Genomic DNA, 17319 nt, shown 5'->3' with positions numbered 1-17319 from the left:
TCAAACTGTCTCTTTTGTCTCTGAAATTCCACACTTAATCTTATATGGGTCAAAGAGTTTGCACAGGACAATGATATACATTGCATGGTATTTAACCACAATCTCCCTGCTCATGTTCTGAATTTTGGGCAGTGATAAAGTATTCCCAACTGCCAGAGGAGACAAGGAATGAAAAGGGAAAAACATCAAAACAGCTCACTCTTAAGGATGGTCATCAACTCTCAAATCCAGGTAGAACTCTCCCGCACCTCACTTTACCCTGACACTCATCCTGATGACTCTCTCCAGCCTCAGACTGGAACCTTTGTCCGATTTGAGTGTGCAAGTTAAAGGAATCACTCACCTACTGTGTTTACAGGCCAAGCATAAGGCAGAAGGCCCTGGGAGTTTTAGTTAAGTAATTCCAATAGAAAGCACCAGGTTAGCTGTATAGCATACTTTGGAACCACTTCTGGAAGGAACTGATCAAATCTCCAGGATAGAAAGTGTGTTGATTATAGAGGTCTGGTCTCACAAAAAGAATAGGCAAAGAATAGGTTGGTATTAGAGCCACCCTGCAGAGGAAAAGCATATCCTGGACCTACCAGAAAGTTAAGAATTCCTCCGAGTGACACATGTCAGTGGTCTCTGGATCTGTCTGTAATAATAGCATCCTCAACCTCCTAGACCTAGGTCCATGTTGGGTATGAAAACCCCATAGACTACGCCAGGCTGCCTGTGGGAGCAAAGTAGTGACAAACTAGTGAAGTAAGTCTCATGTCTTCCTGTGAGCTCAACAGGTATGAAACATAGACTGAAGAGCCATTCCATGATCTTTACTACCTTTAACTCACAATGTCATTTGAACTGTCTCTGAGATGGGGTTATAGCCAAGTAATCATGTCTAGAGGTACTGATGCAAATGATTGATTGGTAAATATGTAGGAGAACAGAATTTTTTCTTAAACAGAAATGCCTTGAAGACTGGACACAAGTTCTGCTTTGACACAGATCAGAGTTTTTCTCCATTTTTAGGCAGCCTTTCCATGAAACTCCTACCTCCTTAACTGATGGGCTTTTAGAATGTGTTGCCTCAGTTGAGATTACCACTGTTCTTACTCATATTAAAGGCTCTGCATATAAAGCTGAGTCATTTATTCAATAACAGGGTGAAGGACCCAGGAAGACTGTATTCACATTCAACAAGACCACCAATCAACACAGTCTACATATTTCTTAGATCTCTCTGGGTAAGTAGAAAGTTGATAGAGAATTGGCTCAGACAGCAGGTACCTGGTAGATAAAGAAGCCAAAATGTCACTGGTCACTTCTGAAGCCTCCAAATTTTACTCCATACTTTTTTAAAGTTGGTAAGAGCTTTATACCAGTCAAGTAGTTTAAGGTAGCTTTATAAGACTAGAGAAGGTCTTATAAAGCTGGCCTTTATAAGAAAAGGATTATATAAGGGAAGGTCTTAAAAAGCTGGTCTTGCTCTTACTCATTCTCCAACATTTTTTACTTAGTCATTTTTCCTTTTGTTTTATATCCTAGGAGCCAACTCATCAGTAGCCATAAAATAGTCTCTAAGGAAAGTAAATCATAAAAGGATCCCAATATGAGACAATATGGGGTGATAATAGGAAACATCTTGGAAATGTCTATGGCTTCATGTTGGCAAGGTATTCATGGGCCAGAAATCCATGAGGGTGAAAGATCAGAATGTGATTGTTACTGAGACAGAGAGAGAAAGGGAGGGAGAGAGAGATCACGAGTCTTCAAAAGCTGTGGAAGAAAATTTAGTCAAAAAGAGAATAGCAAGGGAATTGGACTCCTCTCTGGTCAGGGATCAAATTAAAAGGGGTACTTGTCCAGCCACAGACACCACAGGTTGGTAATACATGACTCAAGGGAACATTATTCACACAGGCCTTCATGATGCAATGACTCACACTTGGAGTTGGGGCTAGGCCTGAGGTCCTAGAGGAAATATGAGTATACTTACCTTAATGGGGAAGTAATCACTGTACTTTTCTATAGGCACCAATGCCTCATACAGATAAGTCTGGCCACCTGAAAATGGAGCTAATGTATTCAAGCTCTGCCTGTCCTCATTGTCTTCTCTGGAGTAATTCTAGCCCCCGAAGGGCCCCTGTTGTTTTCTAGCACGTTAAGTAACAACCAGGATGAACTGTAGCATCCCAGTATTAATTTAGGACAGGACTAGGTTTCTGCTTTACTTAACAACATTGTTAACCCACTCCAGTTCTCATCTGGACCTACTAGCCCCTTAAAAAGACCCCATTATTCAATGTCTCTATCCCAGTGATGGAAAATTGAAGGGCTATCTGTAAATTCTTAGTTCAGTTCCTCTCTAGATTATAAGGACAAAAGAGGAAAGAGTATGTGTCATCTGACTACACAGTCCCAGCAAGATACCCACCTCACTCAAGAGTCTTGTAATCAAAAAGCAGTCAGGTGAGAAGGAACACAGTGACAAGCCAGTATTTTGTGAAAACCACCAAATATATATTGACAAAAAGCACAAAGCTTCCTACGGGGGAATCCAGCCCAGAGTTAATTAGCTGCGAACAATCCCTTACACTTGCACTCCCTCATGAGTTCTACTCTCAAGGTCTCACACTTGCTCATCCAAGCTTACTCAACACTTCCTCACTTTACACATGGTCTATGTGTCAATATCCCCAGTTCCCACCTTCGTCACAACCTCTGGCCACAGGCCTTTTTTCGGTCCAGAAGGCAAGTTGTTCTCCTCTCCATTATGTTCCACACAATAAATTCTCTATTTACAGGCCCTGATCTGGGCTACATTCAGTATCAGAGATCCAACGGTGGGTCATATTGACTTGTCTACCAGTCCTTGGGGAACCTGGAAAGATGGAGACAGGAAGAACTTTCCTCTCACATTTTCTCTACATGTTTTCAATGTGGGACATCAATGCAAAAAAATACCAGAAGAACAGAAGACCGACCTTCAACCAGGTTTGGAGCACAGAGGGAGACAATAAAAAACAAAGTACAAACTGGAATAAAACAAGGTATGGGTTTTGTTAAGCTACATTCAAAAGGGGAATTTTAAAATAATTAGAAAAGAGTTGATTGGGAATTATCTACAGTGATTCACACATGCTTAATTACTGGATTCAGTTTCTTTTTAAATAAAACTGAGAATAAAGGCCAAGAATATGGCTCAGCACTATAGCATGTGGGAGAGCCTGGGTTTAATCCCATGCACAAAAAAAGTGAAGCTACCAAATTAGCCTGTGTGTTTTTAAAGTGGGTCAATGGGCTAGAGAGGGGTTTAGGTAGTTGCCTTGCACAGAACTGACCCCAGTTTAGTACCACCTGTGGTCCTCTGAGCACTTCTAGGAGTGATCCCTGAGCACAGATCCATAAGTAATGCCTGAGCTCACCCAAGGTGTTACCCCAAAACATGACAACAATAACAACAAAATGTAAATAAAAGTGGTCAAAATAGAGGTTTATAAAAACAGAAAACACTTTCAACTGAACATGACAAATTGAATACAAATTTATGTCTTGACTTCATGCATAGCCTCAAGAAAATTAACATAATAATGCTTTATTTTATGTTCACAAGGATCAAACCTGGGGTCTCACATGTGCAAGGCAAGTGATCTACCACTAAATTACATCCCTAGCCCAACATAAGGATGTTTGTTAAGATGGTCAAGAGATGTAGTAACTCCACAGAAGAAAGATAATTAAGGTCACTAATATTGGCTGAAAGGTATCAGCAGAAAGTTTGCATAGTAGTAAGCAGATAGAGAAGGGAATAGTTAATGCCAAAGAAAGTTGGAATCTGTCACTAAGGCGACAGTAAAAAAGGGTCCTTGCTTTGCTCCCAAGAGTAACCGCTGACAATTAACCAGAAGAAAAGGACACTGAATGAGTCAGACAACTCAGGTTAAGACTAACTTACTGCTTGCACCTAAAGCAATATGTACTTTAATAAAAGAGCCATGAAGGAGGTTTAGAGCTCAGGGTGGGAACTCTGGAGTGAAGTACCTAGAGACTGTGACCCATATCAAGGAATACAGATGGTAGGCCTGGGCCTGCTGACCCAACCAGAGCCCCTGGGAGAGAAAAGTAAAGTCATGTGGGGGTACATGCCCTTAATACAGGTGACACTGATGTAAAATAGCCAGCACATGATTCACAAGCAGGAAAACACTAAAAGTACTTTACACCAGTGTTTTTCAACCTTTTTTTCACTTGCAGACTGGCACTGGTCCATGGAAGAGCAATGGAAAAGCACTTTTCTAGACCATTGCCCTCCTCCCTTACATGTCAGGTTGCTTATAACCTCAATAAATGTACTGGCAGCAGATTACAAAGTCACAGATCCAAGACTCTAGAGTGGAGGAATATAAGTAGTGCCAAAAACATAACTAGCCTCTTCTCCTGCCCATCATATTTGTGCCAACTGCTGAGTACCCTCCAGTCCCCTATTATATTGACTCAATAACTGCAAATGCAGACTTCAGCACCTAACAAAAGTCAGCAGAAGACCCCACAAAATATTTTATCAAAATAGGAGTGGCATCTCCTGTGGAAAATTAGCAGGCACAAAAAATTATATATAATACTTGGCAAATTGATACCTTGGAATATGATATGACAAGGGCAGAATAACTACAGAATATAACAAACCAGACATGAACAATTATATCTCCCTTCCCGATAAAGAGATCAAATTGTTATAATGAATTCAAGTAAGTTGATGAAAACTCAAGAAGGTAGAAGACCCAGGTTTGACGCCCAATCCGCGAGGTCCTCCTGTACTGCTGGGAGCAATCCCCAAGCACATACCAGGAGTAATTCTTGAGGCTACTAAGGTCACCGACAAACACAAGAATATAACAGATTCAGGGTGTGAAGACCTCAATGATTATCAAGCGTACTAGTGAAAGCTACTAAAACAGAATATACCAAATGAAGAAATAAATCAGGGAACTTGAAAACAGTAATTTATGTGATTCCAGGAAATGAAAGAGAGGAAAAATTTGGGAAGGGAGGTAAAACACTAAAGAAAAATAAATACTGGGCTGGGAAAGTAGTACAGTGGATAGGGTGCTTGTCTTGCAAGTGGCCAACCCAGGTTAAATCCCAGCATCCAGTATGGTCCCCTAAACCCCACTAGGAGTAATCTGTCATCGCAGACTATTCAACTCAATTAGTATAGGCAACATAAGGATAATTAATATCTTAAAAGGGAGAAGAAAGAAGAAACAGCACTTAAAGGAAGAAGAGCAAAAATATTCCCAAACCCGAGGAAGGACCAGAAATATATTATTTTGTTTTGGGGCCACAACTGGCAGAGTTCAGAGTTTACTCCTGGCTCTGCACTCAGGAATCACTCCTGGTGCTGCTTAGGGGGACTATATGGGGTAATAGGTATCAAACCCAGGTCAGTTACATGCAAGGAAAACACCCTAACCACAGCACTATTACTCTGGCCCCAAGACAACAAACAAAACACATGGTTATTTAAATGCAAAAAGATCTACTATACCAAGACTTGTAGTAGTGAAGCTACAAAAGACAACTAAAGATTACTGAATATGGCGATAGGAGGACTAACTTTTAAATGTAACAAGATTATAACATCAGATATTCACCAGAAACTCAGCAGAAAGTTTGAAGGCCAGGGAAAAATGTGATAACATATTCAAAATACTCTTAAGATCAAAACTGCTAGCCAGGAGTACTATATCCTGCAAAACTCCCTTTCAAATACTAGAATGAAATAAGGGACCTTCATAGATTTAAAAGTCACAAGAGTTTTGTCAAAACTAGTCCAAACTTGTTTTCCCTTTTTCCCTATAAGAAATGTTCAAAGAATTTCTTCTATCAGTTTTTAAATTGAAAAAGTTAAGGAAATAGAATGAGAAAACTAAAGACAAAATAGCAGTAGCAAGTAATAAATTAACTAAACTCAGTAATCAAAAGATATAGAGAGTTCAGATGTTTTAAAGATTTAAGACTCAACTCTACAAAAGACTCACTTGGGCTATACTGACAAACAGAATTAAAGTTAAGAAAGAAAAACTGGTATTCCAAGACAATTGAAATTGTAGAAATCAGAAACTGCTAAAATTACACCAGATAAAATAAACTTTCACCCAAAAACTGACAGCAAGGGACAAAGATAGGCATTGTGCAATGATAAAAGAATCAATAAAACATAGTTACAAAATAATTGTTAAGGGGGAGGGGGGAAACAAAATAGTTGTTTATATATGTATGTCTAGTAATACCAAAATACATAAACAAAATAATAGGGAGATATTGCTAACAATACAATGTTTGTAGAGGAGTTCAATAGTCCATTCTAGAAACACCTCCTTATAGCAATATATAGATCACCCAAGCAGAAAATTATCAAGAAAAGCAGACTTTAACTAAATGGATTTCATGTTTTGGCCTTAAATAGATGGACTGCATATTTATAGAGCATTCCACCTCAAGACTAGAATAAAAGTTCTGCTGATTCAATCATCAGTACTACATGTAGTCCTCTGGTTCAAAAAAAGATGAAAAAGAATACACATTCTTTTTCAGGTGTTCACAAAACATTCTCAAGAAGTGACTATGTTAAAACACAAAGCAAATCTCAATAATGTAGTAAAATTGAAATTATATCATTATTTATCAGATCACTATGGCATGAAACTAAAAATCAACCAAAGAAAAAAGAGGAAAAACACAAATTTGTAAAGAATTGGCAGCATGCTACTTAACAACTGTTAACTTAATGAGGATATAAGGGTTGCATTATTTAAAGTAGCTGCAGATGGGTGAAAATAAAGATAGAATGGATCAGTAACTATGGGGTCCACTAAAAGCATGCAGAAAGAGAAATTAACCACAACACCGACCTACCTCAGGAAACAAGATTAATGACAAAATAAAAACCTAAGTTCATACTAAAATAAATGGATAAAAGAAAAATAAAAATAAAATTCAGAAGATGGAAGGAAATTATAAAACTAAACAAATTAATGAGATAGAGATCAAAAGGATAATCCACAAGATTAATGAAATCAATATATGGTTCTTTAAAAAGGTAAAAGAACAAATCAAAGCAGATCAGAGAAAGTAATAGAGAAAAAACCCTTTAGCCAGACACACCAAAGAGGAAAAAAAACAAAATCAGAAACAAAGAGGATATGTTACAATAGTGAGCATAGAAATAAAAACAATCACAAAAGAATACTATAAACAACCATATGTCAACAAATGAGCAATTTCTTAGAAACAGTGCAATAATCCAAGACTGAATCATGAAGAATAGAAAAATCTGAAAAGATCCATCAGAAGTCACAACATTGAAAAAGTAATCAGAAGACTCCGGAAAAAATTGTAGAATTCTCTAGTGAACACAGTCTTTTAAAATTTGTTTTTATATTGTAATCAAAGGGGGATGTCTAGATCACCCTTGACCCCAGTGTTTACAGAGGAAGGGGAAAGAAATCAGGGGGGAAGAAGATAACAGTAAGTAATGGGTGAACAGGAAACAGGGCTTCAGTTATATTGGTGATATTTGTGAGTGGTATAACCATACGTCCAAAACACAGATTCAACATCCTTGGAAACATGAGATGTAAGGTGCATCCACTGACATTTTGTAATGTGCCAATCAGGTTAAGAGGCAGGGATGGGGTTGGGGTTGGGATTGGAGAGGAGAAAGGGTAACACTTGTGTAGGGAGTCAACATTAGTGGTGGTATTGGTGTTGAAATATTACGTGCCTAAAACTCAACTATGGATAACTTTGTAAACTATATTTCTTTAATAAAAAATAAATAAATAATTTTTAAAAATCTATGAAGACAGCTTCACAGTGAATCCAACTCTTTTATTAAGTTGAAAAAGGAGAGTAAACTTCCAAACATATTACTTGAAGTCAGCATTACTCTAATTCTAAAATCAGAATGGGATATCACAAAAAGGAAACTGTTGACCAATATCTCTAATAAATATAGATGCAAAATTCCCATTAAGTCATATATAATAATATAGTAAAAAAATCATACATGATAAATGTTATTTATTACAATATTTAAATGTAGTTTAAACTAACAGAAATCAATAGATATGATATAACTCATCAACAAAAAAGATGGAAAAAAGTCATATGATATTCTCAGTTGATGCAAGAAAGAGATTTTATCTCTTTACATAATTAAAATCTTTAGTAAATTGGTATAAAAGAAATTTACCTCAGTATAATAAAGATCTTATGCGGCAAATCCACATCAAACTTCATACTCAAGCATGACAAACTGACAGCTTTTCCTCTAAGAGAGGAAATGAGAAAAGTATCTCCATTCTCATTACTACTATTCATCATGTTATTGAAAGTGATAACAAGAACAATTAAATAAGAAAGGAGTATAAAAAAACACAAAAAAGACAGAAAATTATCACTATTTGCAAATGACATAATATCTATAGAAAATCTAAAATACTCCAGTATGAACTATTTCAAATAATAAGAAAATAAAATTTGTAAGGCTACAGAATGCACAAGTTTGTTGCATTTTTATGTGCAACAATAGATTAAGAGAAATAGAAATCGAGAAAAACTATTATATTTACAATTGTGCTTAAAAATACCTTGGAAGAAATTGAACTGGAGAAGAGTTTTACACACAATCTGCAAGACATTATTGAGGAAAAACCAGTAGTCACAAAACCATGGAAAATATTCTATGCCATGAATGGGAAAATTAACATTGATTAAATTGCTATACTGCAAAAGACGATGTACAGATTCAGTGTAATTCCTATCAAAATCCCAACAACGTAAAAAATCATGCCATATATTTAAAACTATGAAAAACCTGAAATATCAAAATTACTCCAGGGAAGAAAGAACAAAAATGGAGGTATCATGCTTCCCAAATTTATTACAATACAATAATAATCAAACTATCAAAGTATTTGGAATGAAAACAGAACCAATTGATGGAATAGAACTGAGAGTCCACAAATACACCATAAATTTATGACAAAGGAGCCAAGTGTTTACAGTGGAGCAAGGAAACTCTTCAATAAGTCACTTCAAAAAGTTTTAGAAAAAGTGGATAGCCACATATAAATAAATGAAACTAGGCTACTACCTACACAAAAATCAAATCAAAATTGACCTGAAATCATAAAATACATAGGAGATGAAATAGGTGACAAACTGCTTGTTATCAACTTTAGAGATGTGTTTGGAGGCTCAACTTCAGTTGAGCCAAGGGAAACAAAAGCAAGAATAAGAAAACCCAAAGTTTCTGCATAGTGAAAGAAACTAAGATGGAAACAAAAAGACTCCTACTGAATGGGACAGGGTATGTGCACATCATGTGTCTGAGAAGGAATTAATACCCAAGTGTGTAAATAACATGTAAAATCAAATAATAAAGGGTAAACAACCCAATTTTTAAAATCAGGACAGAAAGATACTACAGTTAATAGGGCACTCACCTTGTACGCAGTCAACCCAAGTTGAATCCCCATCCCATATAGTCCTCCTAGCACTGCCAGGAGTAATTCCTGAACTCTGAGTCCAGGAGTAATCCCTGAGCATCGCTGGGTATGGCCCAAAACCCCCAACATAATAAAATAAAATGTGAAGCCTTGGACAAATACTCCTCCAAAGGAAGAAGGCAGATGACGAAAAGGTACATGAAAAGATGATCATCGGGTCAAATGGGAGCTCAATTTCTAATTTTTTGAGGAACATCCATACTGTTTTCCAGAAGGGCTGAACCAGTGGACATTCCCACCAACAGTGAAGGAGTGTCCCTTTCTCGCCACATCCGCGCCAGCAACGGTTGCTTTTGTTCTTTTGAATGTGGGCCAGTCTCTGAGGTGTGAGATGGTATCTCATTGTGGTTTTGATCTGCATCTCCCTGATGATTAATGATGTAGAGCATTTTCTCATGTGCTTTTTTGCCATTCGGATTTCTTCTTTGAGAAAGTTTCTGTTCATTTCATTGCCCCATTTTTTGATGGGGTTGGATGTTTTCTTCTTGTGGAGTTCAACCAGTATTTTGGGAATATATCCCAGAGAGGCAAAAACGTGTAGCCGAAGTGACATCTGCACTTGTTTGTTCATTGCAGCACTCTTTACAGTAGCCAGAAACTGGAAGAGACCTGAGTGCCCAAGAACAGATGACTGGTTAAAGAAACTTTGGTACATCTACACAATGGAGTACTATGTGGCTCTTAGAAAAAATGAAGTCATGAACTTTACATACAAGTGGTACAATATGGAAAGTATCATGCTAAGCGAAATGAGTCAGAAAGAGAGGGATAGACATAGAAAGATAGCATTCATCTGGGGGATATAAAATAATAAAATATGAGATTAATACCCAAGAATAGCTGAGAGCAACACCAGGAGAATTACTCCATAACTTAGAGGCCAGCTGGGTATTCTAGGGGAAAGGACAATTCAGATAGAAAGGGGAACACCAAGTGGAGGGTGTTTGGAGGATCCTCCCAGGAGGGGAGATGCAGGTTGAAAGTAGACTGGGCTGAACATGTTCGCCACTCAATGCCTCTTTGGCTGATCACAGCGCCCAGGAGGAAAGAGAGAACAGGGGGGAATGCCCTGCCACAGTGGCAGGGGGGGATGGGGGGATGGGAGGATGGGGGGGGAGGGATATTATCCTGGTGGTGGAAAATGGGCACTGGTGGAGGGATGGGTATTTGATCGGGGTATGACCGAGATCCAAGCACAAAAATTTGTAAATCTACAACTGTACCTCATGTCGTTTCACTAATAAAAAAGAAAAAAAAAAAAAAAAAAAAAGAAAAGATGATCATCTTTTATTATTAGGGAAATTCAATTCAAAAGGACAAGAAAGCATCTCTTGCCTACAAGAATTGCTGTTGTCCAAAAGACAAAAAATAGCAACAGCAAATTGGAAAGAACTTAATCACTTAATAATCACTTAACTTCCCGTTAGTCGTCGATTTGCTCGAGCGGGCCCCAGTAACGTCTCCATTTGTCCCTGTCGCGTGCTAGTGTAGCCCAATGGCATCTGTTCGCTCCGGGAACATGAAGGGCCTCAAAACGATCGTTCATGATCTTGACGAAGAAGTCTGACCATCTGGTAGGTGGGCGGCCACGCGGTCTTTTGACATCCCGTGGAATCCAATCAGTAACAGCTCTAGTCCAACGGTCATCTTTAAATCTCATTACGTGACCAGCCCATCTGATTTTCGACACCTTGGCAAATGAGACAGCGTCCCTGATCCTTGATTGTCTACGGATGTCAGAACTCCGGATTCGTTCTCTCATTTGAGTGAAACGTGATATTCCAAGCATAGCTCTTTCTATTCTTCTTTGGGAGACCTGAATAGCGTTCTCATCTTGTTTGCATAGGGCCCAGGTCTCTGAGGCATATGTTAATGCAGGAAGAACAGTGGAATCAAAGAGATGTGCCCGGAGCCGGAGGTTCTTCGTCCTCTTAGCTATTTCTTCGACGTTATTGAAGGCGTTCCAAGCCGCTCTCTTCCTCCTGCGCAGCTCTGGTGCCAGGTCATTTGTCATGTTGACCTCTCGACCTAGGTACACTGAAGACCCACAGAACAAGATAAGCGGAACTCTCTGAGACCTTGGTCTCCAAGCTCGGTGGACCCAGGGACAGAGCTTCTGTGCTTGCTCCCACCACCACAGGTGACAAAGGGATTCTAATCAGGAGCCCCACCCTACCCTGCCCTGTCTGCTTCCATCAACCACCCAGGGAGCGAATTGTGCACAGGAGACCCACCCTACCCAGATAAATACCCCACTGGCAGACTTCCACTCTCGACACTACTTCCACTACCCAGCCGTCGCCACACTCCAGGATGCTTTCCGGACCCGTGCGGCCGCAAGCGGCCTCGCGACACATCATAAGACACTAAATACCCATCTTCTGGAATTGTCGTACCATATTTGATAGGGTTCAAATATGGTAACACCTACAAGGGTGATTAGAGGTCACCCCAAAAGCCTCTATCCCTCTCGGAAAGACTGGCAAGCTACCGAGAGTATTCCACCCGCACGGAAGAGCCTGGCAAGTTATCCACTGTGTATTCGATATGCCAAAACCAGTAACTACAACTGGTCTCATTCACCTGACCCTGAAGGCTTCACCGACATGGCAGCACTGAGAACGATGAGAAAGGAGAGACCGACAAAATCTCAAGGCCGACCTAGCCTGCCACAACGAAGGAAGACAAAAATGATCGTCTGTACCTTCAATGCATGTACGCTAGCATCAGATGCATCCATCGAGGACCTGATGGTACAAGCGCGAATGATCAAGTATGACATCATTGGTCTGACCGAGACAAGAAGGCACGAATCTCACCATGCCGTTTTCGACACTGGAGAAGAATTGTTCCTCGGAACATGCGATAAAAGAGGTGTTGGAGGCGTCGGTGTCCTTGTCAACACAAACTTGGCCAAGAGCATTGATTCATTCGAATGCCTAACAACCCGAATCGGACATTTACATTTGAATAGATGTGGCTTACTGCCTGCAGTTTCTATCTTCGTTGTCTACGCACCAACATCTCATTATGATGAAAGAGAAATCGAGAAGTTCTACATGGAGCTAGAGAAGTTCTATAAAGAAGACCACACCTTCTACAAGATCATTGTGGGTGATTTTAATGCCAAGATAGGACCGAGAAGATCAGCTGAAGAACTTCACATCGGGACCCATGGCCTAGAATGGAATGAACAGGGTGAGAGACTGTCTGAGTTCATCATGTCGGAAAGAACGTAGATAGAAAACCCTTTAAACCATCAGTGAGAATGTAAATGTTTGCAATTAAGGATATTCTTCAAAAGAAAAAAGTTCCATATGATCCAATTATTCCACTTCTAGGGTATTTACCTGAGAAATAAAGATATTAACTCAAAGAATGCACTGTCACGTTTACAGCATTATTTATAAGCACCAAGAATTGGCAATAACTTAAGTGCCCACTGGCTAACAAATGGATAAAAATGTGATCTATATGGGCAATGAAATTCTCTGCAGGTGTAAGAAAAGTTGACTCCCTGCCATTTGAGGCAACATGAATGAATCTAGAAAGTATTGGGTTTATTTCTGTGTTTCCCAAGGGAGTGACACTGGAGTGTGGCACTGGAATGATCCAGGATGTGATAGATGTGATAGAAGCTTCAGGTGCAACCAGGGAGCATTTTTCTGTTTGTAAATTTTTAGGGGAGGGGGTAGGACATGGTAAGACTAATCAGAGGTTCACAGTATATATTTGTAAATATATTTGTATATATTTGTTTTTACAGTTTACAAAAGTAAACCGATTTACTTTAATAAGCCAGAGAAAGACAAATGCCATATGATTTTCACTCATTTGTGGTATATAGAAAAATGAAACCAAACAAATTAAGTAAATAAAATTAAAATGAACTTTGAGGGGATGTCAGGTATATATTAAAGCAGGTAAGAAACTTGTCTCTCATGCATCTGACCCTGGTTAGATCCCAGGCACCACATATGACACCCAAGCCCCTCTAGGATTGATCCCTAAGCATAGAACCTACCTGTGACATAAGCTCTGAGCACTTCTAGGTATTCTCCCTCCCCTAATAAACATTTAGCCTACAAGACCAATTAATGGTTACCAAAAGAAAAGCATGAAAGGCATGGGTAAACTGGAACAAAGAACATAGATGTATATTGAAGGACAGAATTGACCTTTTGATGATGAAATTAATGCAGTATATACACATTTTGATGTTTGGTGAGCCACACATGCAACATATAATGTACATCACTGCAACTTCCATTTATGAAAAAGAACAAAGAAAGCTGAAGACTCCAAAGAGAATTCCTACAAGAAGCAATCCTGATTGCACTGGAGAATCTAGGAAAGTTTCAGAAGAGTCAGCAGGTATCATGTAAAGCAGGGGAAAGGCACAGGGCTTAATTGAAGCCTCTAAGCGGTTAAAATGCCAAACAAGTGCTCTCTTTTACCCTCTCTTCCATAACTAAGTAATGAGAGTATTAATCTCTGAAAAAAACTGAACCGAAAAGAATCTAGATTCAAATACTTTTACTAGACAGAAGACATTATGCAGGCACATTTTTATCAGGTAGGAAAGTAGAATGATCACCATATGAGACATGCAGGCTCACATAGTTTGTCTTCAGTGTCCTTTTCTCAGGAAGTGATTGAAGAAATCTAGTACTAAACCAAGACAGAAGAATGCAAAGGATCCAGGGGTAAAGATCCATTTAAGGAAGGAATTAACCATGGTGATGAGTGTCAGACAAGCAAGAAGCCTATGCCACAATGTTTTAGGAAATGCTTTTAGGGTAGGGTAAAATACTAATCCAATATTTGCACAGTTTCTTAAGTTGTGTGCTCAATGTCCCTCAAGGGACCAGCAGTGACAGCTGCACACGGCACCAGGAGGATGCAATAGGACAGTAGCAGAGTGTAGCAATGCCCTTAGGGATATAAAAAGCAGGGTGGTAGACATAAACATTTCAGACACATTATTTCTCCCCGTCCCAAGGGACCTAGCTCTGGCAGGCAAAAAACTCCACAACCCAACTGCCACCATGCTCATGCACTCCATGCACTCGGGCTGAGCCTCACATATAAGTAAACATACAAATCATAAAACACTCCCTACACATTCTCCATAATTACCACATCACTTTTGATGCAGTTTAGATAGTAGGAAACAAATCATAGAGGGAATACACACACACACACACACACACACACATATATATATACATACATATATATATATATATATATATATATATGGGCTGCAGCGATAGCACAGGATAGCACAGGGCTGGGGCGATAGCACAGCGGGTAGGGTGCCTTGCACGCAGCCAACCTGGGATTCGATTCCTCCGTCTCTCTTGGAGAGCCCAGCAAGCTACTGAGAGTATCCTACCCACATGGCAGAGCCTGGAAGTTCAGAGTGGCGTATTCAATATGCCAAAAACAGTAACAAGTCTCACAATGGAGAGGTTACTGGTGTCTGCTCAAGCAAATCAATGAACAATGGGATGACAGTGCTACATGCTAGCACATCGTGAGATTTTCATGTCTGTCTAGAGTTTGAAGATGAATGGTTGATAAGGTGTAGATATCTAATGGAGGCTATCCTCTTAAGCTGTGGGTTGTCACCCCATATGGGGTCCTGTAACTGAACGTGGGAGTTTGAAAAATGTTGGCAACAGTAAGGGTTTCTGAAAATGCAGCGACCAAAAATTAATTCCGAATCATCTGCATAATGAATCTGAGCTGTTTCTGGCAGCATTTGCCTGTGTTGTGTCTCTTGGGCATAAAGGGTCACCAGTGGAAAAGGTTTATGAAGCCCTGTAATAGATGAGTGAACAAATTTTAAATGAGGCAATTATGAATACCACGGAAAACAAGAAGTTGCGCGCAAACGGAAATATAATCTTAGTACACTAAACAGCTCAATTGTGAATAATATTTCCTAGTCACAGTCAGGAATTTAACTAAAATCTGTGCTATATCAATCTGGGTAGGATGCGGGGGTGTGGAGAGACAGAGTTTAATAGCCAATTTCTCAGCTACCACATAAGGAAGACAGTGACAATGTCTAAAATTTTTAAATCATAAAATAAGAATATTTAGTCATTTTAATAGAATATTCTAGGCATGGACATAAACATCAGAAGGAAGTGCTAAGTTGAAAGCGGGTGCCTCTTGGGAACAGATGTAAAGGTGAAATAAAGACCAGCAATTCTAGTTCTTTGCTCTATTCCATATAAAAATATTTTACTTTTTTGATAATTAAAAAGAAGCATGGGTCTAGAGGAGAGAATATATCCCTTTTACCCTTGGGCTTTGCTCAAACCCATATAATGTTGGAGATGGGCATCTCGTGAGGAAATGTGGACTCCATAACAGCGGCCAACCACAGGATGAATCAGTATATTACACTAAGTGTGAATAAAATCCCTTTTTTAGTCGTTGAGCTTCCATCTTCTCAGCTGCTTAAGTGGAAAGCGCTACTATCTTCCCTGTGGGTCAAAAGGGATATGATTTCATTTATAAATTCCTCAGCTGAAGAGGGCCCAGAAAACATTTACACAACCCACCTCTTCAATGTGGGTTATATTGAAACCCTCATCTCTTGGTGTCAAGGCCTGCAGCCCTTCTGCTTACTCCCAATGACTTTTCTGTACAACACAGAGTTAAATTCTAATTACAGACTTTCTAGGGTAGTTCTTTCCCTGTACTCATCCCTCTTCCAGACACTTACCACCTTTACTCTTTGCTTCCCACATGCCTCTCTGCAGGCCCATACTGAGATTCTTAACTCTCAGCATGCCCTCCACCCATCACTCACAATTTAGCATCAAATCCTAATAATCCAACTCTCTTTACTCTTTCTCTTCTATTCTTTCAATCACTATGGTCTATTCCAAGTACACCACCATTTTAAGCTGGATTATTGCAAAAGCCTCTTTATGGAATCAATGTGCTACATAGAGAGCTACAGTAGCACTATAGCATTGTCCTCCTGTTGATCATCGATTTGTTCGAGTGGGCACCAGTAACGTCTCCATTGTGAGACTTGTTGTTACTGTTTTTGGCATATCGAATATGCCACGGGGAGCTTGCCAGACTCTGCCATGCAGTCGGGATACTCTCGGTAGCTTGCCAGGCTCTCCGAGAGGGATGTAGGAATCGAACCCTGGTCTCCGTGTACATGGCAAATGCCCTACCCGCTGTGCTATTGCTCCAGCCCAGGTTGGATGTATCTATAAATAAATCTATTAGATACAGATAACAGGTAACAACTTTGAGAAATACCTTCCACAAAACTTACTATACATCAAGTTGACCAAACAAGCTGAATTTAATATTGAGAGCTGATCAAAAAATTTGAGCAAATCCTGACTGGGTTTTCTGCCCACCCCCACCCGGCCATACGTGGCTGTGCTCAGGAGACCATATGGGGTATCAGGGACTGAAGGCCCCATATGGTTAATAAACAAATTATTTAAATAATTTACTATTAAAACAATTCATTTTTATTATTTTTCCTATAAATAAAAAATGCACTTTGTTTCTACTAGAAACAGTTTGTTTATATAGAACCAGATAATGCTAGGAAATTTTTTCAATGTCTTTCTGCAATGTTTTTTAGAATGTTTCAGATTTAAAGGAAATTGGCACTTAGGAGAGTTCTACAGTAATCTCTTAAAAACAAGAATCTGGACTACAGCCTTGTACCTAGTCCTATCATGTTTCCATAATATTCTTAAGGGGGAAA

The 17319-nt window shown here is 39.3% G+C and overlaps 1 pseudogene; it reads right to left on the bottom strand.

The window, feature by feature from the left end:
* LOC130038109 (acyl-CoA wax alcohol acyltransferase 2-like) lies at positions 1 to 16345 on the bottom strand (annotated as a pseudogene).
* Between the last annotated feature and the right edge of the window lie 974 nt (positions 16346 to 17319).

This window comes from Sorex fumeus, unplaced genomic scaffold (genome assembly GCF_029834395.1).
Source record: "Sorex fumeus unplaced genomic scaffold, SorFum_2.1 ptg000073l, whole genome shotgun sequence".
NCBI classification, from domain to species: domain Eukaryota; kingdom Metazoa; phylum Chordata; class Mammalia; order Eulipotyphla; family Soricidae; genus Sorex; species Sorex fumeus.
Note: the sequence above shows the minus strand (reverse complement) of the source record. Positions and strands in the feature narration are given on the sequence as shown.